General features: G+C 46.1%; 1 protein-coding gene across 2 annotated transcripts in view; it reads right to left on the bottom strand.

Moving 5' to 3' along the window:
- LOC129815115 (prickle-like protein 2) overlaps window positions 1-27,504 on the bottom strand; it is a 111,905-nt gene that overhangs the window by 37,982 nt on the left and 46,419 nt on the right. Inside the window, exon 1 of one of the 2 annotated variants that reach the window (XM_055868494.1) lies at window positions 18,489-18,752. The exons of the other annotated variant lie outside the window; for it this stretch is intronic. The gene's annotated coding sequence lies outside the window, so the exon portion shown is untranslated. Of the gene's footprint in view, window positions 1-18,488; window positions 18,753-27,504 lie in introns of those variants that run through there. 2 annotated transcript variants of the gene reach the window in all.

Here is a 27,504-nt window from a genome sequence, read left to right as displayed (position 1 = left end):
GGAAAAACAGCTGAGAGACCAAATTAGAAAACAGATGAGGCACATTTTCAACATAATGAGTTGTTGGAAAACATGTTCGCTCGTACCATTGCAGTCCCTCTTGGTAGCATTGCAGTCCCTCTTGGTAGCATTGCAGTCCCTCTTGGTAGCATTGCAGTCCCTCTTGGCAGCATTGCAGTCTCTCTTGGTAGCATTGTAGTACCTCTTGGTAGCATTGTAGTCCCTCTTGGTAGCATTGTAGTCCCTCTTGGTAGCATTGTAGTCCCTCTTGGTACCATTGCAGTCCCTCTTGGTAGCATTGTAGTCCCTCTTGGTAGCATTGTAGTCCCTCTTGGTAGCATTGTAGTCCCTCTTGGTAGCATTGTAGTCCCTCTTGGTACCATTGCAGTCCCTCTTGGTAGCATTGCAGTCCCTCTTGGTAGCATTGTAGTCCCTCTTGGTAGCATTGTAGTCCCTCTTGGTAGCATTGTAGTCCCTCTTGGTAGCATTGTAGTCCCTCTTGGTAGCATTGTAGTCCCTCTTGGTAGCATTGTAGTCCCTCTTGGTAGCATTGTAGTCCCTCTTGGTAGCATTGTAGTCCCTCTTGGTAGCATTGTAGTCCCTCTTGGTAGCATTGCAGTCCCTCTTGGTAGCATTGCAGTCCCTCTTGGTAGCATTGCAGTCCCTCTTGGTAGCATTGCAGTCCCTCTTGGTAGCATTGCAGTCCCTCTTGGTAGCATTGCAGTCTCTCTTGGCAGCGTTGCAGTCTCTCTTGGCAGCGTTGCAGTCTCTCTTGGCAGCATTGCAGTCCCTCTTGGCAGCATTGCAGTCCCTCTTGGCAGCGTTGCAGTCCCTCTTGGCAGCGTTGCAGTCTCTCTTGGCAGCATTGCAGTCCCTCTTGGCAGCGTTGCAGTCCCTCTTGGCAGCGTTGCAGTCCCTCTTGGCAGCGTTGCAGTCTCTCTTGGCACTATTGCAGTCTCTCTTGGCAGCATTGCAGTCTCTCTTGGCAGCATTGCAGTCTCTCATGGCAGCATTGCAGTCTCTCATGGCAGCATTGCAGTCTCCAATGGCAGCATTGCAGTCTCTCATGGCAGCATTGCAGTCTCTCATAGCAGCATTGCAGTCTCTCATAGCAGCATTGCAGTCTCTCATGGCAGCATTGCAGTCTCTCATGGCACTATTGCAGTCTCTCATGGCACTATTGCAGTCTCTCTTGGCACTATTGCAGTCTCTCTTGGCACTATTGCAGTCTCTCTTGGCACTATTGCAGTCTCTCTTGGCACTATTGCAGTCCCTCATGGCACTATTGCAGTCTCTCATGGCACTATTTCAGTCTCTCATGGCACTATTTCAGTCTCTCATGGCACTATTGCAGTCTCTCATGGCACTATTGCAGTCTCCCATGGCACTATTGCAGTCTCTCATGGCACTATTGCAGTCTCTCATGGCACTATTGCAGTCTCTTTTGGCACTATTGCAGTCTCTTAGGGAGTTCAGCCATTTTATACTGTTGGTTGGACTTGTGTTTGATGTCTTTGCTGTGGCACGGCAGAATAATCCCTCAACCACTTAGGAGGTGATTCACACACAGAAGAGAGGGTACTGGACATATTTGTCTGTGTGAGTAGGGAGCAAGCTGGACCAGAGTATTTAAACAGGCAATTAATTAATAGCATGAATGTGTTTCCCATTTTCTGTGCGTGTTTGTGGGCAGAACAGTTTGCAGCCTCATGCAGTGCTGTGTTGGTTTCAGGCCTGCACCGATGACATCAGCGCTCAGGCAGGAAGGAACTTTAACGACCAACACTGAAAACCACACCCAACCCCCACTCTCCATAGGCCCTCTCCCATCTCCTTGGCAAAAAGACCCCAAAACACACCAAATGTTGTTGTTTTTTGCAGGAAGTCTCTCCCGCTGGGGTTTGTGCGACCACCACAATGGCAGAGGGGTGTTTCAGAGAGCAACAAGTTTGAGGTCATTGTCCGGCTTCAAAAGGCAGGGCTGTTTTTATGTGCTGTTTTATTACGCAGACACAGACAGACACCACAGGGTCTGGGTTCTAGCTTCCGGGGGGAGGGGGTCGTCGTGGCTACAGTCGTCATGGGGTCAGAGATGGGGGAAAGGAAAAGGAAACTTTCACCACTCACATTAACATTGACCCTGAGCAAACAGTAGCCTCTACCTTGGACCCGTGGTAAAGGCAGTTGCTATTTTATAACTTCATGACACCTCACATTTCTTAGTGGGGGTGCTGGCTGAGGTGAACGTTTGAAAGAAAACAAACCATGACAAAATGCAATTTGCAATACAACATTAGGAACATTTATAATCATGATATTGGCAGCTCTTTTTTATGTTCTGGAGGCTGTGGGAATTTCCAGGGGTGGTCTGGAGCGCTGTGCTGTGTTTTTCCCAAGTGAAACATACTTCAAGAGACCAGATAATGGGGCTCACTCTGAAATGTGGGTCAGAGCAGAGCTGGGTTACATGCTTGCCAAACACAAAATTGCCAAACGCACCCACGCACAAACACACCCACATGCAGTACACCCCAAGTAGACACACACACACAAACAAGCACAAACCCGCAGACGCATAAATTCACACACACTTTGTTCTGAAAGTCATCAGAATTCTCCCCAAACAGATTCAGTGCTTCCAATTAGGCTGCTTGCAGGTCTGGGGCCCCTCTGGAGCCCCAGTGGAGCCCCAGTGGAGCGTGGAACATTAATAATGGGGCCGGACATGGGCCTTATCACCAGCTCACCAGCTCTGCAACCTTAATTAGCTCATAAATGCTTAGCAAGTCCTGTGAAATAATACCGCAGGGACAGGCAAAGCTACACTCACAATATACACACATACACAAATGTGCATGCACACACACACCTCCCAAAAACAACTTTCAGGACTAGTAATGGGCTTTTAGTACTCCAGTTGGGAAGTTCAGATCAAAGATACTTTGAGTTATGAGACTGATTGAGAATTCTAAATAGAAAGAATAGGAACATAGACAGGATATTATACTGCAATATAACAAATGCATCAAGTGTGGGAAAATGAGCTGCTCGATGTGGCAAATGAGGGTGGAATTGCTTTAGTGAGAAGGCGAGGGATTGGGGTTGTAACTTGTGTGCGCTAGCATCTGCATGTTTGTCCGTGTGTACTCGGCCCCGTTTTTTGAGTGTGTGTGTGTGTGTGTGTGTGTGTGTGTGTGTGTGTGTGTGTGTGTGTGTGTGTGTGTGTGTGTGTGTGTGTGTGTGTGTGTGTGTGTGTGTGTGTACTCGGCCCCTGGACCCTCATGTTTGATAGACAAGCAGTCTTCCGTCTTCCCCTGAGTGTGTAGAGGAGTGTGGTGAGCGCAGACACATTCTAATTATCCTCAGCCTCACACCAGTTCTTAACACGCTCACATACACACTGACCTTTACACTGCACCCACGGGCCTCGCTTCTCCCTCGTTCTGTTTCACTAACTCTCCATCTCTCTTCTCTACGTTTATTACACTAGGCAAGTCAGTTAAGAATAAATTCTTATTTAGTCTCTTTCTTTATCTTTGTCAGTCTCTTTCCCTCTCCTGTACTCTGACTCCCCTCCCCTCTCTCCCTTTCTGTGTTGTCTCTCTCTGACCCTATTTCTCCCTCTCAACTGAAACATAGCCTACATCAACCACACATACTGCATGCATCTTCCCTGATGAAAACCCAGCCAGTATTTAATGGGGATCTGCCACTCTGTGTAGCGTAGCAGCATATTGGGCTACAGACAGAAAGGTTCATGTGTGTAATAGTGGGAAGATGGGAACCTTCCCCTGCATTCCACCCTTCTGTCCTAAACACACCAGCCCAGGATTTGGGAAAACAATTAGTAGGAGACACGGATCACAGACTGCTGGAAATGACCCCATGAAACCATTTTCCCTGTCCCTGAAGAGGAAGAAAGGGGAAATGGAGAGCAAGAGATAGAGAATTATACGGAGGGAGGGAGCGGGCTATGGCTGCCGAGTTCACCAGGCTGGAGCTTGTTTGTGTTGCTCTGAGTCAAAAGCACGTACTGTATACCCCCATCACCACCAGAACCAGCACTACAACAACTTCTATCACCACCATCACTACTACAACCCCCATCACGATAAGGCAGGTCATAGCCTGGTTCTGCTGGGCCTCAGCTGGGCTACATGGGGAGGGACTAGGCTGCTATGGCCATGAACATTCCCTACAGTCACTGGAACAAAATATTAGGTGCTGGGAATCGCCAGGGACCTCACGATACAATATTATCACGATACTTAGGTGCTGATACAATATGTATAGCGATTGTCATGATTCTCACGATGCTACTTGTATTGTTATTTGATGTTCCAAACATATGACTCACTATATGTCTGCTCCAGAGAGACAAGAAAGACGAGTTTTGATCAGTCAGGGAAATAAAAGTGCCCGAAAACATATTGGCCCACTATTCAAAAAAAGAAGATGGAGAACAAGCTATAGGAAGCTACAGGATGAAAAATACTGGAGTTTTGGCGCAGGTAAAGCCGACTAGTGCTAGCTAAAGCTACCTACAGTCGCATAAAAAAAAAAAAAAAAGAATATAAATATATAGATTTTACAAATCAATACCTGGAGTCAAATATCAAAATAATATCATCCACAAATAATATTGCGATATGTACAGTGCCTTTAGAAAGTATCTAATTTACATAAACATTCACACCCTGAGTCAATACTTTGTAGAAGCAGCTTTGGCAGTGATTACAGCGGTGAGCCTTTTGGGTAAGTCTCTAAGAGCGTTCCACTCCTGGATTGTGCAATACTTGCCCATTATTCTTTTCAAGATTCTTCAAGCTCTGTCAAATTGGTTGTTGATCATTGATAGACAACCATTTTCATGACTTGCCATAGCTTTTCATGTAGATTTAAGTCAAAACTGTAACTTGGCCACTCAGGAACATTCATGGTCTTGTTGGTAAGCAACTACAGTGTAGATTTGGGCTTGTGTTTTAGGTTATTGCCCTGCTGAAAGGTGAATTAATCTCCAAGTGTCTGGTGGAAACCAGACTGAACCAGGTTTTCCTCTGGGATTTTGCCTGTGCTTAGCTCCATTTCATGTCATTTTTATTCTGAAAAACTCCCCAGTCTTTAACGATTAATGTCATGCGCATAACATGATGCGTCCACTACTATGCTTGAAAATATGGAGAGTGGTACTCGGTAATGTGTTGTATTGGATTTGCCCCAAACATAACACTTTGTATTCAGGAAAAAAAGTTAATTGCTTTGCCACATTTTTTGCAGTGCCTTATTGCAAACAGGATGCATGTTTTTGGAATATTTTTATTCTATACAGGCTGCCTTCTTTTTACTAAGGTCAATTTGGTTAGTATTGTGGAGTACCTACAATGTTGTTGATCAATCCTCAGTTTTTTCCTAATCACACCCATTAAACTCTGCGACTGAGTAGTTTCCTTCCTCTCCGGCAACTGAGTTAGGAAGGACGCCTGCATCTTTGTAGTGACTGGGTGTATTCATACACCTTACAAAGATTAATTCATAACTTCACCATGCTCAAAGGGATATTCAATGTCTGCTTCTTTTTTTTATACCATCTACCAATAGTTTCCCTTCATTGCGAGGCATTGGAAAACCTCCCTGGTCTTTGTGGATGTGTTTGAAATTCACTGTTCGACTGAGGAACCGTACAGATAATTGTAATTTGTGGGGTACAGAGATGAGGAAGTCATTCAAAAATCATGTTAACCACTATTATTGCACACAGAGTGAGTCCGTGCAACTTATTATGTAACTTGTTAAGCACATTTTTACTCCGGAAGTTATTTAGGCTTGTCATAACAAAGGGGTTGAATACTTATTGAGTAAAGACATTTCAGCTTTTCATTGTTCATTCATTTGTAAACATTTCTAAAAACATAATTCCACTTTGACATTATGGGGAATTGTGTGTAAGCCAGTGACCAAAAAAAAATCGAAATTTTATCCATTTTAAATACAAGCTGTAACAAAATGTGGGAAAAGGGGTGTGAATATCAAGTTTCAATCAAGTTTATTTTATATAGCCCTTCGTACATCAGCTAATATCTCGAAGTGCTGTACAGAGACCCAGCCTAAAACCCCAAACAGCTAGAATGCAGGTGTAGAAGCAAGAATACTTTCTGAAGGCACCGTAATTATTGATTCCCCCCCCCCCCCCCATCACTAAATATGCCACCAAATAGTACATCTATAGATGTATTGTCTAACTGAGAAATGGTACTGGATCTCGCACAGTCACACAGACTAATAACTTGATATTACTAAACACGCCATGTTATCCACACTGTACAATCAGGATGAAATAACTGAAATACCTAGAGGTAGCGGGTTTCTGTGTATATCAATACTATATCAGATCTGCTGCTGTGGGCTTCACATGGATGAAGGTCATGGAAAACCACATACTGGGCGCTGCTTAATGCTCTCTGGTGCATGCTGGGAAATTAGGTCATTCCTCAGCAGGAACAAACTCATATCCAAGGGCCCTACAGGGAACAGAGGGCCTATGGGAATGCTTTATGCATGTAATGTATGTGTGTTCACAAATATATGCCAAGGTTGGTTAGCATTCCGGGCGGGGACCACATTATACCCTGAGCCCCTGTCATACATGCCTTTGAGGGGTGGGTTGGCATGGTGGTTTGGGGTTTGAGGAGGTGGCGGGGTGAGAGAGACCCTGAATCGCGCGCCAGCTGGCCATGTAGGGGTGGGCACGGCCCGGACTGCTGGCTGCCTGAAACATATGGTCTTTACATCAAATGGCACACTGGGAAAACTCTGACGGCATGCATACGCTAACATTGCAACCGCCACACCACCGGATGTAGGACACACACACGCGCGCGCACACGTATACGTTACTGTATACACACAAGCACACACACATAATCCTTGTCCTACTTTCCAGCAAAAGTTTATTCTCTCCCCTTTTCCACTGGGATGAATTTGCCTCGGCCCACACAGTCATACCGCAAACCTAAACTCTCATCCCTCTCTACACAACCCCTATAATGTACAAACAGTTCCTCTGACTCAAACATGTTCAGGCTTTCTATGGAATAGAATGCCATTAGGTCAAAGGCAAGGCTACAACAACAGGAAGGGAAAAAAACAGACGCTTTCTGTCAATCAAGTGACACATGCAGGCGGAGAGACAGAACTCAGGCAGCCACACAAACACAAAGACATATCTCCTGTAGCTACCTGTCTTCCTAAGAGGCAGAGGGCCATGTCTCCTATCGCATCATCGCCGCGTTGGCATCGTGACCCAGGTCCAGATAGATGACATAATAATCACACATCCCCCCCACCACACACTCCCTGGCCCTGGTTCCATCCATACTGATTGACACTGGTGTATGGAATTCACAGGAGGGCTGTATTTCTGGAGCTCGTTGTCACAGCCACACCTCAGGTGCAGGATAAAGTTTTGCTTTGGCTGCTCCGTGTGAGGTTTTCATGCTTTTCTCTCTCATAAAACACAGCCAACTCTGTCTCTTGATCTATCATCGCCTTCTTAGCTAACGTCCGGTCTTTCGCAAAATTCGACATTTTTCCCCCGTCTCTTGATCCCGCTCTCACCCATACACACTGTGGTCATTTCACAGTCATCTTACTAAAATGCCCTACTATCGGGTTTTTTGCACACTGAAGATCCACTGTTTATAAATCTTGACGACTAACAGAATAACATCTCAGTGAGAAAGTGACAACAAGACACAGAAGAGCATCCATTGTTTACTCCAGAGAAGGATTAACATGTGTTCTATTCCATCACTTCCTGTGAGGAAAACCACACTGTCTTCTACATTACAGCCCTCTCACACTGAACAATGGCCTAAACAAAGTAAGCCACCCTGCCAGGCCTGGGTAGCACTCACATTGTATGTGTGGAGAGAATCAGAGCACACTTGATGTAGATGAGAGCTCTCTGTGTGTGTGTGTGTGTGTGTGTGTGTGTGTGTGTGTGTGTGTGTGTGTGTGTGTGTGTGTGTGTGTGTGTGTGTGTGTGTGTGTGTGTGTGTGTGTGTGTGTGTGTGTGTGTGTGTGTGTGTGTGTGTGTGTGTGTGTGTGTGTGTGTGTGTGTGTGTGTGTGTTTTTCTCCATGGCGTGATAGAGCGAGGCCTACTCTGTGCCAAGGCTGCGGTTTTCTCCAGACAGAGAGAGACAAGCACAGATACTTCATTAAGGCCTCATTTATCACCCACGGGACAGCTTGGCAGCGCTCCCTCCATCTTTGTCCCTCTCTTCTCCCCCTCAAACCTACAGTAACTCCTTCTTTCTCCCCTTTAATGTCGTTCCTTCCCTCCACATCCCCATTCATCTTTCTGTTTCTCTATGCATCTCCCGACCCCCACACTGTTCCTCCTCACTGTTAACCCAATAATCCTAAACCTGTTAGGCTGTGTGAACTCCAGCCCTCCTCCTGCTTTTCCTCCTCCTGCTGCTGCTCTTCCTCCCCCTGCTCTCCGTGCCAGTGGGTGCCCTCTGCACTGTGCTCACCTCATCTGTCCTCTGTGAGCATCGCGTGCCAAATGGGAAAACTGAGGAGTCACTGGTGCGTGTTCAGTGTGTGTGTGTGTGTGTGTGGGGGGGGGGGGGGGGGGGGGGTTGGAAGCCTGATGGTGGTATAATTGGCACCTGGTGATGTCCACAGCCTCATGGGACCTATGGGTGACACGTGGCAGAGGGGTGGGTGGCAAAGTGAGCATCAACAGCACCATGCTTTCCTGGATCTCCTGTCTTCTGTGAGTGTCTATATACCTTATGGCAGGGGTAGGCAACTATATAGATCCAGCTACGGGAAGATTTTTGGCAGAGTGAATGGTCGGCTGGATGGAAAATAATTAGTACACTGCAAATTGACCAGAACTAAGCCCAAAAATACAGTACATTGTATTCGAAAATGACTATAATTTCATACCTTGATTACATTGAGACACGATCACATATTTTTATTTGTGGGAATACTTGTAAACAGACTTCCTAAATACATTTTTGGGGGTCTGAAATCCTGGTGATTTCAGTCTTTTTTAAAACCAAAAATGAACCCCCTCCCCACAAAATCCCTATATTTTTTTACTAAAAACTTTTGGGGGCCTACATTTATTTATTTATACTCGCGGACCGCTGTTGCCGACCCCTGCCTTATTGCACACTGAAGCTATCTGCAATGCAGTCAGCGCGCAGAGACCTGGGTGGCTGCAGAGACCTGGGTGGCTGCAGAGCCCCAAGTCCCGCCTCCATATAGACCAACCATCTCATAAAAACCCTGCCACCCACCCACACCTTTACCCCACCCTGTCCTCCCAAGAACCCTGCTTGTAAACTTTAGGACCACAGGGGTGGCGACCACCACTACCTACATCACATATGGATGGCATTGTCCAATTAAGGCTCAGTTTGCCCATGGCCGCAGTAAATGAACATCATTCGTACCTCTGGTCCTGTATTTAACTTAGGGAAGCTTGACATTATAAACAGGAGAACTTATAACAACCGCAACAAGCCCTCCACACGTCACCATAGAGACAGAGGAAACTTCCCAGGGGCCCTAGCGGCAGAGTTAAATGCCCAGGGTTTGCTACTCCACAGCGCTGTCATATAATGTGCTGTGACTGATGGCACTTTGACCTTCTGGTAAAGAAGGAAGCCCCATTTAACATGGCATGCTGTTGTCCTCCCTCCTCTCGACATAGTTCAACAGAGCTCTGACCCACTGCCTTTTGGCATGTGGTGTGTGCTGTAGTAACATTTCAGACAGCCATGTCTGATGAGTGTTAATGTTAAACAGCAAAGCCAAATGGGAGACAATGAACCGAACTTCTTCACATTATCTGAAGACAGAAAATAGAACTCTTTTATGCATTTGCAGAATGAAACAGAGCGGCTCTCTATCTGACACCGATCACAGTGACAGCTATTTTGTCAACATGGCCGGCATCTCCACAGCTCTAGCTAGCTCACAACCACCATGTCCCAGGCCAGGTATATGCCATGCCTTTGGGATTGACTGATTGGAAACTGACATCTGACACGACAGAATTAACACATGACCCGGGACTCATTTGCCCACAGTTCACCGCTAAATCAGGCCTGTCAGAGTCTGACAAATGAGTACTCATCATCCAGCCATTCCAGGCTATAGGCCTATCTGTGTGGAATCAAGAGAGAAACAGGAAATGCAGATGCTGGAAATATTCTAGAAGCAGAATCCCAACCGCCAAACTTTCAATTGCCTGAACTTTCCAGTGTCAACTGGTAAGTTTTAGAAGTGGTGGGCTTGGCCCCTAGTATTTTATTCCCTAAGCAAACATGAATGAAAAACAAGGAAATTATGATTGGGAGTTAAACCCAATTAACAGAGCTCTATGGCTCAGCTGTGTGTCTCGTCTTGTCATTAACTCTAGAAGAGAGATCTGAGGCTGCTCGTTCTCGTCAATGAAACTCCAATACAGCCTTTCATGTTGTCTAATGAACCCACGTTTAGGAGACAAGCCTTAGTGAAATTAGCGCTTTACAAACCACTTTCACTACAATGTAAAGAGATGGCTAACGAAGAAAGCTAAAGATCTGCATCATCTGAGGCTTCTTTAATGACTGATTATCTACAATATAGATCAGAGAGAGAGAGAGAGGAGGGAGAGGGAATGTGTTTGTTCGTATGTGTGGCTGCCTGCCTGCATATGTGTGAGTATTGCAGTCTATCAAGGAGACAAATAACTCACAATAGAATGATGTGACCACCCTCTGTAGAAAAGGCAGCACTGGCAGAATTAATTTCTGTCTCTGCTCTGTCAGCACAAATTTATAGAGTTTATAGACTACAAGGTAGAAATAGAGGGTATGAAGGTCTTGAGTTCTGAGCCAACCAACCAATTTACATTCCTCTAGGGGGAAAAAAATCTGGTATGACTATTTTATATGATAAGAAAGCCCTCAGCAGAGAAAGCCCTATTGTATTGTCATTGGAGCTAGTTGGATTTGACATGATTTCCATCGGATTTTATGATAATGTGTTTAATTCTATGAAACATAATCTGGTTTAGCGAGTAAACAATCTGAAAATGAGAGGATGGTGAGTTGTGGGCAGAGTGGAGGGAACAGAGGAATGTGTTATGGTTAGATCCATGACAGAGAGATGACATGGGACTGGGACTGTGTTGAGTGTTGAAGAGCAGACAGGGGTGGTTTGGCTGGCAGATAGAGGGTCTCTTTCTCCCTCTTTTCCTTCCTTCTCTCTCCCCCTTTTCATTCTGTACCTCCACTCCTTTCCCCTCAGTATGCCATCATCATTTCATCTGTTATTTTACTATTTGTTTTCCATCACTCTCTCTGTCACTCTCATTCATGTCCTCTTCCTCTTCCTCTCCCACCCCCCCACACTCTCTTTACATTTATCTCTCCCTCACTCCCCTCTCTAACCCTCTCCCACCCCCCCTCTCTCTCTCTCTCTCTCTCTCGAGTGGGGGAAGGAAGCCCTTGTGTTTGACAGTCAGGAGCTGAGAGCAATCACCTCCCTGGCCTATCAGATGGCAGGCTGGTTAGTCAGAAATCTCTCTTAGTTCTCTGGCAGACTCAAGAGTAGTGGGAGTGTTGAGACAAATATTGGAGACAAAGATACTGTTGACTTACCACACAAAGAAAATCTAATCAAAATCTGTTGGACATGTGTAATATAAGCCTACTAAATGTAATTCAGATGCCATTGTTGAAACAACAAAAACATTTCTAGTGGCTTGAATAAACTTGTTCATGTTGATATTGGCGACCACCCTTCCCTATCCCTACCCAGTTACCACGCTTCCCTATCCCTACCCAGTTACCATGCTTCCTTATCCCTACCCAGTTACCACGCTTCCCTATCTGTACCCAGTTACCACGCTTCCCTATCCCTACCCAGTTACCACGCTTCCCTATCCCTACCCAGTTACCACGCTTCCCTATCCCTACCCAGTTACCACGCTTCCCTATCCCTATCCAGTTACCACGCTTCCCTATCCCTACCCAGTTACCACGCTTCCCTACCCCTACCCAGTTACCACGATTCCCTATCCCTACCCAGTTACCACACTTCCCTATCTGTACCCAGTTACCACGCTTCCCTATCCCTACCCAGTTACCACGCATCCCTATCCCTACCCAGTTACCACGCTTCCCTATCCCTACCCAGTTACCACGCTTCCCTATCCCTACCTAGTTACCACGCTTCCCTATCGCTACCCAGTTACCACGCTTCCCAACCCTACCCAGTTACCACGCTTCCCTATCCCTACCCAGTTACCACGCTTCCCTATCCCTACCCAGTTACCACGCTTCCCTATCCCTACCCAGTTACCACGCTTCCCTATCCCTACCCAGTTACCACGCTTCCCTATCCCTACCCAGTTACCACGCTTCCCTATCCCTACCCAGTTACCACGCTTCCCTATCCCTACCCAGTTACCACGCTTCCCTATACCTACCCAGTTACCACGCTTCCCTATCCCTACCCAGTTACCATGCTTCCCTATCCCCACCCAGTTACCACGCTTCCCTATCCCTACCCAGTTACCACGCTTCCCTATCCCTACCCAGTTACCAAGCTTCCCTATCCCTACAAAGTTACCACGCTTCCCTATACCTACCCAGTTACCACGCTTCCCTATCCCTACCCAGTTACCACGCTTCCCTATCCCTACCCAGTTACCACGCTTCCCTATCCTTACCCAGTTACCACGCTTCCCTACCCCTACCCAGTTACCATGCTTCCCTACCCCTACCCAGGTACCACGCTTCCCTATACCTACCCAGGTACCACGCTTCCCTACCCTACCCAGTTACCACGCTTCCCTATCCCTACCCAGTTACCACGCTTCCCTATCCCTACCCAGTTACCACGCTTCCCTATCCCTACCCAGTTACCACGCTTCCCTATACCTACCCAGGTACCACGCTTCCCTATCCCTACCCAGTTACCACGCTTCCCTATCCCTACCCAGTTACCACGCTTCCCTATCCCTACCCAGTTACCACGCTTCCCTATCCCTACCCAGTTACCACGCTTCCCTATCCCTACCCAGTTACCACGCTTCCCCATCCCTACCCAGTTACCACGCTTCCCTATCCCTACCCAGTTACCACGCTTCCCCATCCCTACCCATTTACCACGATTCCTTATCCCTACCCAGTTACCAGGCTTCCCTACCCAGTTTTTTTGTTTCGCCTTTATTTAACCAGGTAGGCCAGTTGAGAACAATTTCTCATTTACAACTGCGACCTGGCCAAGATAAAGCAAAGCAGTGCGACCCAAACAACACAGTTACACATGGAATAAACAAATGTACAGTCAATAACACAATAGAAAAGGTCTATGTACAGTGTGTGCAAATGGCGTAAGGAGGTGAGGCAATAAATAGGCCATAGTAGCGAAGTAATTACAACTTAGCAAATGAACACTGGAGTGATAGATGTGCAGATGATGATGTACAAGTAGATATACTGGTGTGCAAAAGAGCAAAAAAGTAAATTAAAAACAATATGGAGATGAGGTAGGTAATTGATGGGCTATTTACAGACAGGCTGTGTACAGCTGCAGCGATCGGTAAGCTGCTCAGATAGCTTATGCCTAAAGTTATCGAGGGAGATAAGTCTCCAACCTCAGCAATTTTTGCAATTCGTTCCAGTCATTGGCAGCAGAGAACTGGAAGGAAAGGATGCCAAAGGAGGTGTTGTTTTTGGGGATGAGTGAGGTACACATGCTGGAGTGAGATATACATACCAGTGAGATATACATACCAGTGAGATATACATACCAGTGAGATATACATACCAGTGAGATATACATACCAGTGAGATATACATGCTGGAGCACGTGCTACGGGTGGGTGTTATTATGGTGACCAGTGAGCTGAGATAAGGCGGAGCTTTAACTAGCAAAGACTTATAGATGACCTGGAGCCAGTGGGTCTGGCGACGAATATGTAGCGAGGGCCAGCTGACGAGATCATACAGGTCGCAGTGGTGGGTGGTATATGAGGCTTGGTGACAAAACGGAGAGCACTGTGATAGCAAACTGGATGCAGTTTGCTGAGTAGAGCGTTGGAGGCTATTTTGTAAACGACGCCAAAGTCGAGGATCGGTAGGATAGTCAGTTTTACGAGGGTATGTTTGGCAGCATGAGTGAAGGAGGCTTTGTTGCGAAATAGGAAGCCGATTCTAGATGTCATTTTGGATTGGAGATGTTTAATATGATTCGGGAAGGAGAGTTTACGGTCTAGCCAGACACCTGGGTATTTGTAGTTGTCCACATATTCTAAGTCAGAACCGTCCAGAGTAGCGATGCTAGTCGGGCGGGTGGGTGCGGGCAGTGATCGGTTGAAGAGCATGCATTTAGTTTTACTAGCGTTTAAGAGCAGTTGGAGGCCACAGAATGAGTGTTGTATGGCATTGAAGCTCGTTTGGAGGTTTGTTAACAGTGTCCAAAGAAGGACCAGATGTATACAGAATGGGGTCGTCTGCGTAGAGGTGGATCAAGGACTCACCCGCAGCAAGAGCGACATCGTTGATATATACAGAGAAAAGTCGGCCCGAGAATTGAACCCCGTGGTACCCCCATAGAGACTGCCAGAGGTCCGGACAACAGGCCCTCCAATTTGACACACTGAACTCTGAGAAGTAGTTGGTGAACCAGGGGAAGAAGTCATTTGAGACACCAAGGCTGTTGAGTCGGCCGATAAGAATGCGGTGATTGACAGAGTCGAAAGCTTTGGCCAGGTCGATGAAGACGGCTGCACAGTACTGTCTTTTATCGATAGAGGTTATTATATCGTTTAGTACCTTGAGCGTGGCTGAGGTGTACCCGTGACCAGCTCGGAAACACGATTGTACAGCGGAGAAGGTACGGTGGGATTCGAGATGGTCAGTGATCTGTTTGTTAACTTGGCTTTCGAAGACTTTAGAAAGGCGGGGCAGGATGGATATAGGTCTGTAACAGTTTGGGTCTAGAGTGTCACCCCCTTGAAGAGAGGGATGACCGCGGCAGCTTTCCAATCTTTAGGAATCTCGGACGATACGAAAGAGAGGTTAACAGGCTAGTGATAGGGGTTGCAACAATGGCGGTGGATCATTTTAGAAAGAGAGGGTCCAGATTGTTTCGCCCAGCTGATTTGTACGGGTCCAGGTTTTGCAGCTCTTTCAGAAAATCTGCTATCTGGATTTGGGTGAAAGAGAAGCTGGGGAGGCTTGGGCAAGTACCTGCGGAGGGTGCGGAGCTGTTGGCTGGGGTAGCCAGGCAGAAAGCATGGCCAGCCGTAGAGAAATGCTAATTGAAATTCTCGATTATCATGGATATATTGGTGGTGACAGTGTTTCCTAGCATCAGTGCAGTGGGAAACTGGGAGGAGGTGCTCTTATTCTCCATGGACTTTACAGTGTCCCAAAACCACGCTTCCCTGTCCCTACCCAGTTACCACGCTTCCCTATCGCTACCCAGTTACCACGCTTCCCTATCCCTACCCAGTTACCACGCTTCCCTATCCCTACCCAGTTACCAAGCTTCCCTATCCCTACCCAGTTACCAAGCTTCCCTATCCCTACACAGTTACCACGCTTCCCTATACCTACCCAGTTACCACGCTTCCCTAACCCTACCCAGTTACCACGCTTCCCTATCCCTACCCAGTTACCACGCTTCCCTATCCCTACCCAGGTACCACGCTTCCCTATCCCTACCCAGTTACCACGCTTCCCTATCGCTACCCAGTTACCACGCTTCCCTATCCCTACCCAGTTACCACGCTTCCCTATCCCTACCCAGTTACCACGCTTCCCTATCCCTACCCAGTTACCACGCTTCCCTATCCCTACCCAGGTACCACGCTTCCCTATCCCTACCCAGTTACCACGCTTCCCTATCCCTACCCAGTTACCACGCTTCCCTTTCCCTACCCAGTTACCACGCTTCCCTATCCCTACCCAGTTACCAAGCTTCCCTATCCCTACCCAGTTACCACGCTTCCCTATCCCTACCCAGTTACCAAGCTTCCCTATCCCTACCCAGTTACCAAGCTTCCCTATCCCTACCCAGTTACCATGCTTCCCAACCCTACCCAGTTACCACGCTTCCCTCTCCCAACCCAGTTACCACGCTTCCCTATCCCTACCCAGTTACCAAGCTTCCCTATCCCTACCCAGTTACCACGCTTCCCTACCCCTACCCAGTTACCACGCTTCCCTACCCCTACCCAGTTACCACGCTTCCCTATACCTACCCAGTTACCATGCTTCCCTATCCCTACCCAGTTACCACGCTTCCCTAACCCTACCCAGTTACCACGCTTCCCTATCCCTACCCAGTTACCACACTTCCCTACCCCTACCCAGTTACCACGCTTCCCTATCCCTACTCAGTTACCATGCTTCCCTATCCCTACCCAGTTACCACGCTTCCCTATCCCTACCCAGTTACCATGCTTCCCTATCCCTACCCAGTTACCATGCTTCCCTATCCCTACCCAGTTACAAGTTGTAGGCTTACGCTGTGATTTCACCCCAAAGGCAGTCTGCATAGAGCTCACTGAGGGGTTTGGTTGCATATCAACGTCACTCATGTCTTTCTTGTTCAAACTCGTCAGTGGACAGTTGACTGGCATTATGTGGTTATGTTGTTATACTAGAACAGGAAGAGCTACAACAGTAAAACAAGCTGAAGATGGATGATTGGCAACATTAAACCAGTGTTAGAGATTATATATGATTAGCGATGAAATCTCCCCACTGGTGTGGCTCGTCGCGAGCTGTGTCCAGGACATTGATCGGTTAACAGCGTTAGAGGAGGAAATGGGGTTGGCAGCAGTAGGGGGGCAAACCACACGCCCACTCACTCTCTAAATAAATGGGCACACTCACTGCCTGGGGAACCACACAACACACCCCATCCATCCAACCTATTGTCTTTCACTCTCCCTCTCTCCTTTAATTTTCTCCTCCTCTGGGCTCAGCAGATCCCTCGCTCCTTATCCTCTCCTCTTGAGAGTATTGTATTGAGAGGAGGCTATTTGTTCTGGGTCTGTGTGGATGGATGCAGGGACAGTCAGCACTAGCCTTCAGTATGTGGTGACTAGTAAAGGTTTAAATGGCTTGTTGGACCTGAAAATGTGATTTATTTTCCAAGATCCCTATTGATATACATGTCATTTTCCCTCCAAAGATGATCTGTTATATTGTGCCTGGTTTAACCACTGGCTCTAAATGTCAACACGGAGGCCATTTTGGGCATGGAGCTGCTTTGGTGCAGGTAAAGAGAAACTGTGGCACAGAAAGATAGAGGAGTGTTCAGGAAGCCACAACCTGCTATGTGTCAAACCCTATTCTTTTCCCTATTAGGCCAGGGCCAGCCACTCAGACCCGGGTGCCATAAACAGAGCGCCCAGCACGTCTATTGTGGAATGAACCTTGTGATTTATACACACACCCACAATAAAGACAGCAGACCCAGCAGTGTACCGCTCAGATATAAACTGTACTTTAACTTGTCATATCTGACATGATTTTTGACGCGTAACACCCACCAACAGCTTTAGGTATAAATGCCTAGACTCCCCTGATATGCAGAGCCAACTACCCACACACACACACACACACACACACACACACACACACACACACACACACACACACACACACACACACACACACACACACACACACACACACACACACACACACACACACACACACACATTCCTGAGAGACAATAGGCTGTTCCCTGTCCCTGCCGCAGCCCAATATAAGTGGAGTTAAAAATAAAGTGGAAGGCATGTTGCACAGCTGTGAGATGCAGGGAGATGTGTGCTGTCAGTCCACTTAATTCACAACAGCTGAGATGACAGGAGACTGCCTCTACACTGCCTTTCCCCTTCTCTCACTCTCTTTCCTTTTATTTCTCTCTCACTCTTTTGCTCTTTTCTCTCTTCTCAATGTTGCCCTCTTTTTTCCCCCCTCCCTCTCTTTTTTATCCCCCATCGCTCTCTCTCTAAACATGAAGCCCCCCACTCCCAACATCCTACATGGCAGGCTCTACAGAGCAGTGCAAAAGAAACGGGAGGACATGGTTCCAAAGATGTTTCAATCACAAAATGTCATAAGCTACCATACTATAGTGTAGCACACAAGAAAGCAGAATCCTACAAATTGTCATGACAAGGCTTATAGACACAGAAATCAATTGAATGTAAATATTCTAAATCGACTTAAAAAACACAAGTTGTGTCAAAACTAGCCTAAAGAAACACAATGCAGTCAATCACTGAAGCTGAAAGTATTTAATCAAATAGAGAGAAAAAGGCGCTGAAATACCTAATTCATGACAGAAGCTACCAAACTAACATGACTGTATCCAGGCGGAGATCCCATGGCTGTCAGTCAGTCTGTGTGTGAAATGGCATGTTTGCTATGAATATGTAAAAGTTACTCACCACTTCCCCTCCGGCTGGCTGAGCAAGGACTGGGGAACACACGGTCAAACAACAGAGCCTCTCAGAGGATAATCATTGCAGCACCATACCCAGAAGAAAACACTTTCAACGTCTCTGTAATTGAAAAAGTCTGTTCCTTTCTCAGATGACCAGGAGACGAGGGAGAGAGACTGACATGGAGATGATAGCATTGAGTGTGTTGCTGAGCTGAAGACTGCAGCTAGTGGCACAACCATATGGATGTGTGAAGTGAGAGAACGAGGCAGAGAGAGAGAGAGAGAGAGAGAGAGTCAGAGAGAGAGAGAGAGAGAGAGAGAGTCAGAGAGAGAGAGAGAGAGAGAGCTGCCCACCAGAGGAATGTGATAAGGGCTGATCACCAATTTAAGAGCTGAGCAGGCAGCCTCCGTAGCCAGAACTCCCCTAAACACCCCAAACACTTAACCACACCCCTTATCTCCCATAAAGGTGTGAGTAACCAGCTCTAAGCCTATCACAGCTTAGCAACTAGACCCTGATTAGATTCATTAGGGTGTCCAGTTAGCTTGGAGGTTAGTTAGAGCACCAAAGTGAAGAGCAAGGGAAAAGAGGAATCATGAACATGATGTGAAATCTAAATGGACAACAATAGAAGGTTAACTTCAAGTTGGACTGTGGTATGTCAGTCTTCTACAGTCTATCCTCCGCCTACTGAAACACTGGAAAAGCAAGCAGTGTAGAGAAACAGGGTACCGCGACTGCCGGCATCCTTTCACTGTAGTCTCTCTCGACTTCCAAACATCCCCCTGAACTGCACTGCACTGGATGGAAACATCTGCTATAGTACTTTCTGTAGAGCCAGATCCGATGTGATGTGCAGCTAGTAGTTGTCCACTGATTTACCTGCAGAGAGTTACAGACATATAAATCAATACAGATGGAGTGTGGCCTCAACTCACCATAGGCTTCTCCGAGCCAAACCTAAACCTCTTCTCTCTCCAAACTGCCCCCTCGTCAGTCACCCCCCCTCCCCATGCCAATCACATCCCCATAAATAGAGGAACAGGACCTGTAGGGCGTGTGAGTACAGGCTAGAGCAGAGCCATCTATCACCAGAGAGCCAGAGGGAGGTTTCTGGACCCGTCAGCAGTGGGTAGAATATGATCTGTCGTACAGCAGCGCTCTACACTGTACAACTACTGTTCCACAGGCAGCAGGACACTGATTCATTCCCATAAATCCGTATGGATTCCTGTGGGGGAAGACAACAAGGAATCACGCCAGGAGAGCAACACATCATTATACATGACAATGAGTGCCAGTGTTCTCTTTCTGACTATCACGCGCACGCACACACAGAGAGCACAATGCCATGTTGAACAGCCATAAACATTCTCCAGTGGCACGTGTATCCCTCCTAACATTAGCCCAGTAGCAGGCACTGAGCCACACTCACCCTGAAGAATGTCTCAGATGTTGCTACTTCTTGCTACTATGGAGAGCCGCCTCCTAAAGTGGTTAATAATTTATGTGTGATACAGAGGAATAGCTAATGCCCAAAACATGTTGAGATCACTAGTAAAGAAGACATTTGGAAAAACACTGAAAGATGTGTTGATGTCTTAACCGATGTTCATATTGAAAAGTCTAAAGATGTGATGATACTGTACGTGGTCATGTAGAGGAAAGCCCTCTGATAGGCGAAGTGGAAATTTCACCATATTGCTTATACCAATCAAATCCTGTCAGATCTCCACGACTGCATTAGGCGTAGGGTTTAGAGGTCCTTTTGGATTGGGCCAGTGTGACTCTCCCCTACACCCCATCCCTCCACCCCATGGGGAGGTTAACTAGTCTGCCCCCCAGGACTAAATGAAGTGATCAATCAGTCCCACAGTCCCACAGAGAGGGGAACCTGGGCCAACAGCACACACAGAGAGTGACAGAGGTGGCAAGCTAACTACCTGAATGAAAGGTGAGTATGTGTTTATCACAACCAGTTCTGAGCTGCTCCTCTCTCCAATCAGGAACCATCTCCCTTATAAGGACACTTAAAAAAAGACATGACTATTTATTATAACATTCAAAAATAAACAGCATGGTACAGTGTAATGAAAGTTAATCACATTTCACAGGCTACTAATCAAGAGTCTTTGAAATAAACAGACATAATGCTGCTTTGGCAACTTGGCAAAGGTCATCAATGGTGACAGAGGAAATGTAGACCTGGTATAGGATGGTTAGTTGCCTACATATCTGAATAAATCTTCTCAGCAAGAGAGACTGTCAAGTAATCTCTCCATTACACACAGTATTGTGTCACGGAGAAAATGGTCTTATACACATAATAGAGTCATCTTGATCAAAACCGCTGCATCTGTCTCTCGCTGGAAATCTGCTTTCTTCTCTGACTCTGAAGCCATTAGAGGGACGGCTGGCAGGCAGAGTGAGGAAGAAAGGAATCCTGATTTAGTGAGAAAAAAATCTTTCATCTGACATGGTACTTCTCAATAGAGTATCAAAAGAACCCCAATGCTTCAGCCAATGAGCATGAGTCTAGACAGAGCCTGTAGTATAGTATTAGGAGGACTCATATAGAGCAGCATCCTGTCTGAGAGTAGTATCCTGATGCAGAGCCCAACCACAACAACACGGGTGGAGCTGAGGATGGGAGCTCTGATCCAGGCTATCCACACTGGGCATAACACTGGGTTTATTATGAAATGGGTAAGGGGGATACCTAGTCAGTTGTACGACAATGCCTTCAACCGAAATGTGTCTTCCGCATTTAACCCAACCCCTCTGAAATCAGAGTGGTGCGGGGGGCTGCCTTAAATCGACATCCACGTCTTCGTCGCCCGGGGAACAGTGGGTTAACTGCCTTGCTTAGGGGCAGAACAACAGATCTTTTACCTTGTCAGCTCAGGCACTGACGGTCAACTCACTGGTACATTGCCATGCCTAGGTTTCCCCTTTCAGACCCCAGATGGGAGGATAGGCTTGCTTAGACCACAGGCTGACCATCAGCAAATATGAGGAGAGAGAGAAAGAGAGAGAGGGGGAGGTGAAGAAAGAAGAGGAGAAAGAGTTGGGAAAGAGAGAGAGACCACTCCCCTAATCTCTGCACTGGCCTGGCAGCAAGCCTTTTGGCAGGCCCTCTGGTATCCATTGCGTCTGGGTAATACTGGGGGTGGAAAGGGGGGGATCCAAAATGACAGATGAGGATAGAGCAAGGTTAAACCAACACTGAAACTTTGGAACAAGTTTCATGCAATACACACAGAGTGATAGAGAGAGAGAGAGTGACAGAAAGAGAAAGTACAACAGATAGACAGAAACAGAGATAGAGAAAAGAGAGAGAAACAAAGTCAGTCTTCTCATGCTTTGTTGATTTCAAAAAATGGCAAGAGGGCCTGCTATACAAATTGATGGAAAGTGGTGTTGGTGGAAAATATACAACATTATAAAATCCATGAATACAAACAACAAATGTGTGGTTAAAATAGGCAAAAAATACAGACATTTCTTTCCACAGGGCCGGGGGGTGAGACAGGGATGCAGCTTAAGCCCCACCCTCTTAAACATACAAATAGACGAATTGTCAAGGGGACTAAAACGGTCTGCAGAACCCGGCCTCACCCTACTAGAGGGCCTAGAGCAGCACCTAGAACTTCTTCACAGATTCTGTCAGACCTGGGCCTTGACAGTACAAACTAATGGCATCTCAAAAAAGGTCCAGTTGCCAGGACCACAAATACAAATTCCATCTAGACACTGTTGCCGTAGAGCACACAAAAAACTAAACATCAGCGCCACAGGTAACTTACCTCGTAGCACTCACTTCTGTCATCATGTAGTGCTTTTAGAGACTAGTCAAGGATCATATCACCTCTTCCTTACCTGAAACCCTATACCCACTTCCATTTGCTTACCGCCCCAATAGATCCACAGACGATGCAATCGCCATCACACTGCACACTGCCCTATCCCATCTGGACAAGAGGAATACCTATGTAAGAACACTGTTCATTGACTATAGCTCAGCATTCAACAGTATTGTACCCTCCAAGCTCATCATTAAGCTTGAGGCCCTGGGGCTGAACACCGCCCTGTGCAACTGGGTCCTGGAATTCCTGACGGGCTGCCCCCAAGTGGTGAATGTAGGAAACAACACCTCCATTTCACTGATCATCAACACTGGGGCCCCACAAGGATGTGTGCTCAGCCCCCTCCTGTACTCCCTGTTCACCCATGACTGCGTTGCCACGCATGCCTCCAACTCAATTATCAAGTTTGCAGATGACACAACAGTAGTAGGCCTGACTGCCAACAATGACGAGACAGCCTACAGGGAGGAAGTGAGGGCCCTGGGAGTGTGGTGCCAGGAAAATAACCTCTCACCCAACAATAACAAAACAAAAGAGATGATCGTGGACTTCAGGAAACAGCAGAGGGTGCACCCCCCTATCTACATTGATGGGACCGCAGTGGAGAAGGTGGAAAGCTTAAAGTTCCTCGGCGTACACATTAACAAACTGAAATGATCCACCCACACAGACAGTGTGGTGAAGAAGGTGCAACAGCGCCTCTTCAACCTCAGGAGGCTGAAGAAATTTGGCTTAGCACCTAAAACCCTCACAAACTTTTACAGATGCACAATTGAAAGCATCCTGTCGGGCTGTATCACCACCTGGTACGGAAACTGCACTGCCCGCAACTGCAGGGCTCTCTTAAAGGTGGTGTGGTCTGCCCAACAATTTACCAGGGGCAGTCTACCTGCCCTCCATGACACCTACAGCACCCAATGTCACAGGAAGGCCAAAAAGATAATCAAGGATAAGAACCACCCAAGCCACTGCCTGTTCACCATGATATCATCCAGAAGGCGAGGTCAGTACAGGTACAAAGCTGGGACCGAGAGATGGAAAAATAGCTTCTATCTCAAGGCCATTAGACTAAGGATCATTTCTCGCCTAAAATGACACCCAAATCTAGCTGTCTGCAGTTCAGGACCTGAAGCAAGGATATGCATATTATTGATACCATTTGAAAGGAAATACTTTGACGTTTGTGGAAATGTGAAGCTATAGAAAACTAATGTCATATTGTTTTATATTTTGTAATGTCATTAATACTGGTATAAAATAAATACTGTAACTTGAAAAGTATTTACACTACAGGTATGAAGTCTCCATCTTTTACATTGTGCATTTAATATGACAAATTATTCACGTATTTTGTTAAGATAGGAATGTGATCTTAGGAGGTATGAGAGAATCTACAGCTGAAGTCGGAAGTTTACCTACACTTAGGTTGGAGTCATTAAAACTAGTTTTTCAACCACTCATCACAATTCTTGTTAACAAACTATAGTTTTGGCAAGTCGGTTAGGACATCTACTTTGTGCATGACACAATACATTTTTTCAACAATTGTTTACAGACAGATTATTTCACTTATAATTCACTGTATCACAATTCCAGTGGGTCAGAAGTTAACATACACAAAAGTTGACTGTGCCTTTAAACAGCTTGGAAAACGACAGAAAATTATGTCATGGCGTTAGAAGCTTCTGATAGGCTAATTGACATAATTTTAGTCAATTGGGGGTGTACCTGTGGATGTATTTCAAGGCCACCTTCAAACTCAGTGCCTCTTTGCTTGACGTCATGGGTAAATCAAAAGGAATCAGCCAAGACCTCAGAAAATAAATTGTAGACCTCCACAAGTCTGGTTCATCCTTGTGAGCAATTTCCAAACGCCTGGAGGTACCATGTTCATCTGTACAAACAATAGTACACAAGTATAAACACCATGGGACCACTCAGCCATCATAGCGCTCAGGAAGGAGACACGTTCTGTCTCCTAGAGATGAACGTACTTTGGTGCGAAAAGTGCAAATCAATCCCAGAACAGCAGCAAAGGACCTTGTGAAGATGCTGAAGGAAACAGGTACAAAAGTATCTATATCCACAGTAAAACGAGTCCTATATCGACATAACCTGAAAGGCTGCTCAGCAAGGAAGAAGCCACTGCTCCAAAACCGCCATAAAAAAAGCCAGACTACGGTTTGCAGCTGCACATGGGGACAAAGATTGTACTTTTTGGAGAAATGTCCTCTGGTCTGATGAAACAAAAATAGAACTGTTTGGCCATAATGACCATGTTATGTTTGGAGGCAAAAGGGGGAGGCTTGCAAGCCGAAGAACACCATCCCAACCGTGAAGCACGGGGTTGGCAGCATCATGTTCTGGGGTTGCTTTGCTGCAGGAGGGACTGGTGCACTTCACAAAATAGATGGCATCATGAGGATGGACAATTATGTGGATATATTGAAGCAACATCTCAAGACATCAATCAGGGAGTTAAAGCTTGGGTCTTCCAAATGGACAATGACCCCAAGCATGCTTCAATAGTTGTGGCAAAATGGCTTAAGGACAACAAAGTCAAGGTATTGGAGTGGCCATCACAAAGCCCTGACCTCAATCCTATAGAAAATGTGTGGGCAGAACTGAAAAAGCGTGTGCAAGCGAGGAGACCTACAAACCTGACTCAGTTACACCAGCTCTGACAGGAGGAATGGGCCAAAATTAACCCAACTTACTGTGTGAAGCTTGTGGAAAGCTACCCGAAACGTTTGACCCAAGTTAAACAATTGAAAGGAAATGCTACCAAATACTAATTGAGTGTATGTAAACACATTCCAACTGGGAATGTGATGAAAGAAATAAAAGCGGAAATAAATCATTGTCTCTACTATTATTCTGACATTTTACATTCTTAAAATAAAGTGGTGATCCTAACTGACCTAAGACATGGCATTTTTACTAGGATTAAATGTCAGGAATTGTGAAACATTTAGTTGAAAAGTATTTGGCTAAGGTGTATGTAAACTTCCAACTTCAACTGTATCTCCTATAACCTGTGTATAAGTAAGTAGCCATGCCCCGAGTGAGGTCGGAGAGCGTGTCAGACTGATGGAACAATCCCCTTTTGACGAGAGTGCATAAAAACCATTGCCAACGAAAATAACATTAGACCAGGAAATGTGAAGCGGTAGCTACATGTTTAATAAAATGGTTGGAACTTTGAACCTCAACACGAGGTGAAGAAATAAACTCGCCTTCTTTTAGACCAGAGAGACGGCGAGCTGCAGCTCATGTCCATTGTGGTCCAAATCCTGAATAATCAACGAGGTGTAGGCGAGAAGCTCACCTCCCAGACAATCACTGAGACAGCTGATTAGCTGTCTTGAGTCAGATATCAAGGAAAGTGAATCTAAGAGGGACCATCCTACTACACTTCAAACCATCCCATCCTACTCTCAAATCACCGGATTCTCCAACTATCATCACCAATGGGAACCGTCGACACGGCTGGCTAGCTATCTTCCAGAGTGAACATCTCGCTCTCCCTCTCCACTCTTCATTCGTTGTAACAATCTGTCATATTATAGTCAGTCCACTAGGGACATGTGTCTCATGTAAAGGGTGTATGTTTATTCTGTGTTATTATTTAGTTAGCTAGTAAATAAATAATTAAACCAATTTGTGTAGTACTGAATCATGAGTAAGGCTGTTTTTTTTGCAGATGCATGAGGTTACGACTGTTCAGAATGATGATATGATAAGAGTGACTGTTTATCGATGTAATAGATATATACCTTATAGAGTTTAATCCGCGAGATGGTAACTCTTTAAACAACCTCTTCCGTGGTGCCCCAAATTCCTAACGAGTTACTTGTTACATAATTAATTTAATTTGGGTAGCAATTAAACATAGTTAGTGGATTAAATAAATAACAGTTATCAGATTAATGAAAGTAAAGTCACGACATGTATCAAGGATTAAACCTCTATCTCACAGCCCTCTGTCTCATCTTCTGTGATTTGAACTGTCTACATATGGGTCTTATCCTGAGTTCTGATAATGTCTCTATTCTTTTGGAACTTTTGTAAGTGTAATGTATTTCACTTTTGTTTATTATCTATTTCACTTGCTTTGGCAATGCAAACATGTGTTTCGCATGCCAATAAAGCCCTTTAAATTGAAATTGAATTGAGAGAGGAGAGAGAGGAAATGGGGGGAAAGAGGAGAGGAAAGAGGAGGAAAGAGAGAGGAGATAGAGAGAGGAAATGGAGAGGAGAGAGAGCGACAGAGAAAGACATATCTACAGTATGACTGCAGTACAAAGTTAGCAGAGGTCAGGGGCCAGGGTCGGCAGAGAGGAGACAGATTTGTCTCTGACAGCTCTTTTTCGATCTGTTTATTCTCTGAACGGCCCGAGATGAGAGCAGACAGTAGATGAATGATGTTGAAAAGACTTCCTGCCACTTAGAGGATGGATTTAGTTTCACAATGCCCAGCTGTTTCCCTCTCCAGAAAGCCCATGCAAATTCAAACCTGCAGTTTGGAGACTCCAGAACAGAACATAGACTCTGGGGACTGGGATCAGAGCTGAGGATCAAGCCACTGCTACAGAAGGCTCAAGCCTATCCTCTCATCCCTCCCTTCACCCTTCCTACTCTCTGCCGTTCATCTACTCCTCCCATCCAGACATGCCCTCTCTCCAGGGATAGTTGGATACACACAGGCTCGCGCACATGTGCACGCACAAGTCTGTGACGGCAGGATTAGTGTCCCTCTCCTTGAAAGCGACAGCTTTACAGTAGCCCATTGTAGCAGTGATTGTTATTACACAGAGAGACAGAGAGAGACTGAGGGAGCCTTGACCTCATCCTAATTCTTCTCCATACACAGTGATGATACAGCCTGGGTGTCTCATCTCCTTCCCCCTGTCTTCTGGCTACTGGTCATATACATTACCTGATAGGATAGGTCAGAGCTATTCAACATGGTGGAGAGCCATACATATGTAGGTGAAGCTACAGCATATTGTTCTATCCAGTGGCAGCCCTCTTTCAGATCTGTGGCCACCAAAAGGAAATTAAAACAAGACTAAGTCATGTTAGAACCCTGGTCCATCCATAGAGTTGGGAGTGTAATCCCCCAGTGAACAGGAGGTGAGAGGGTCATAGGG

Source organism: Salvelinus fontinalis, chromosome 18 (genome assembly GCF_029448725.1).
Source record: "Salvelinus fontinalis isolate EN_2023a chromosome 18, ASM2944872v1, whole genome shotgun sequence".
Taxonomy (NCBI): Eukaryota; Metazoa; Chordata; class Actinopteri; order Salmoniformes; family Salmonidae; genus Salvelinus; species Salvelinus fontinalis.
This window is presented reverse-complemented; position numbering and strand designations above follow the sequence as displayed.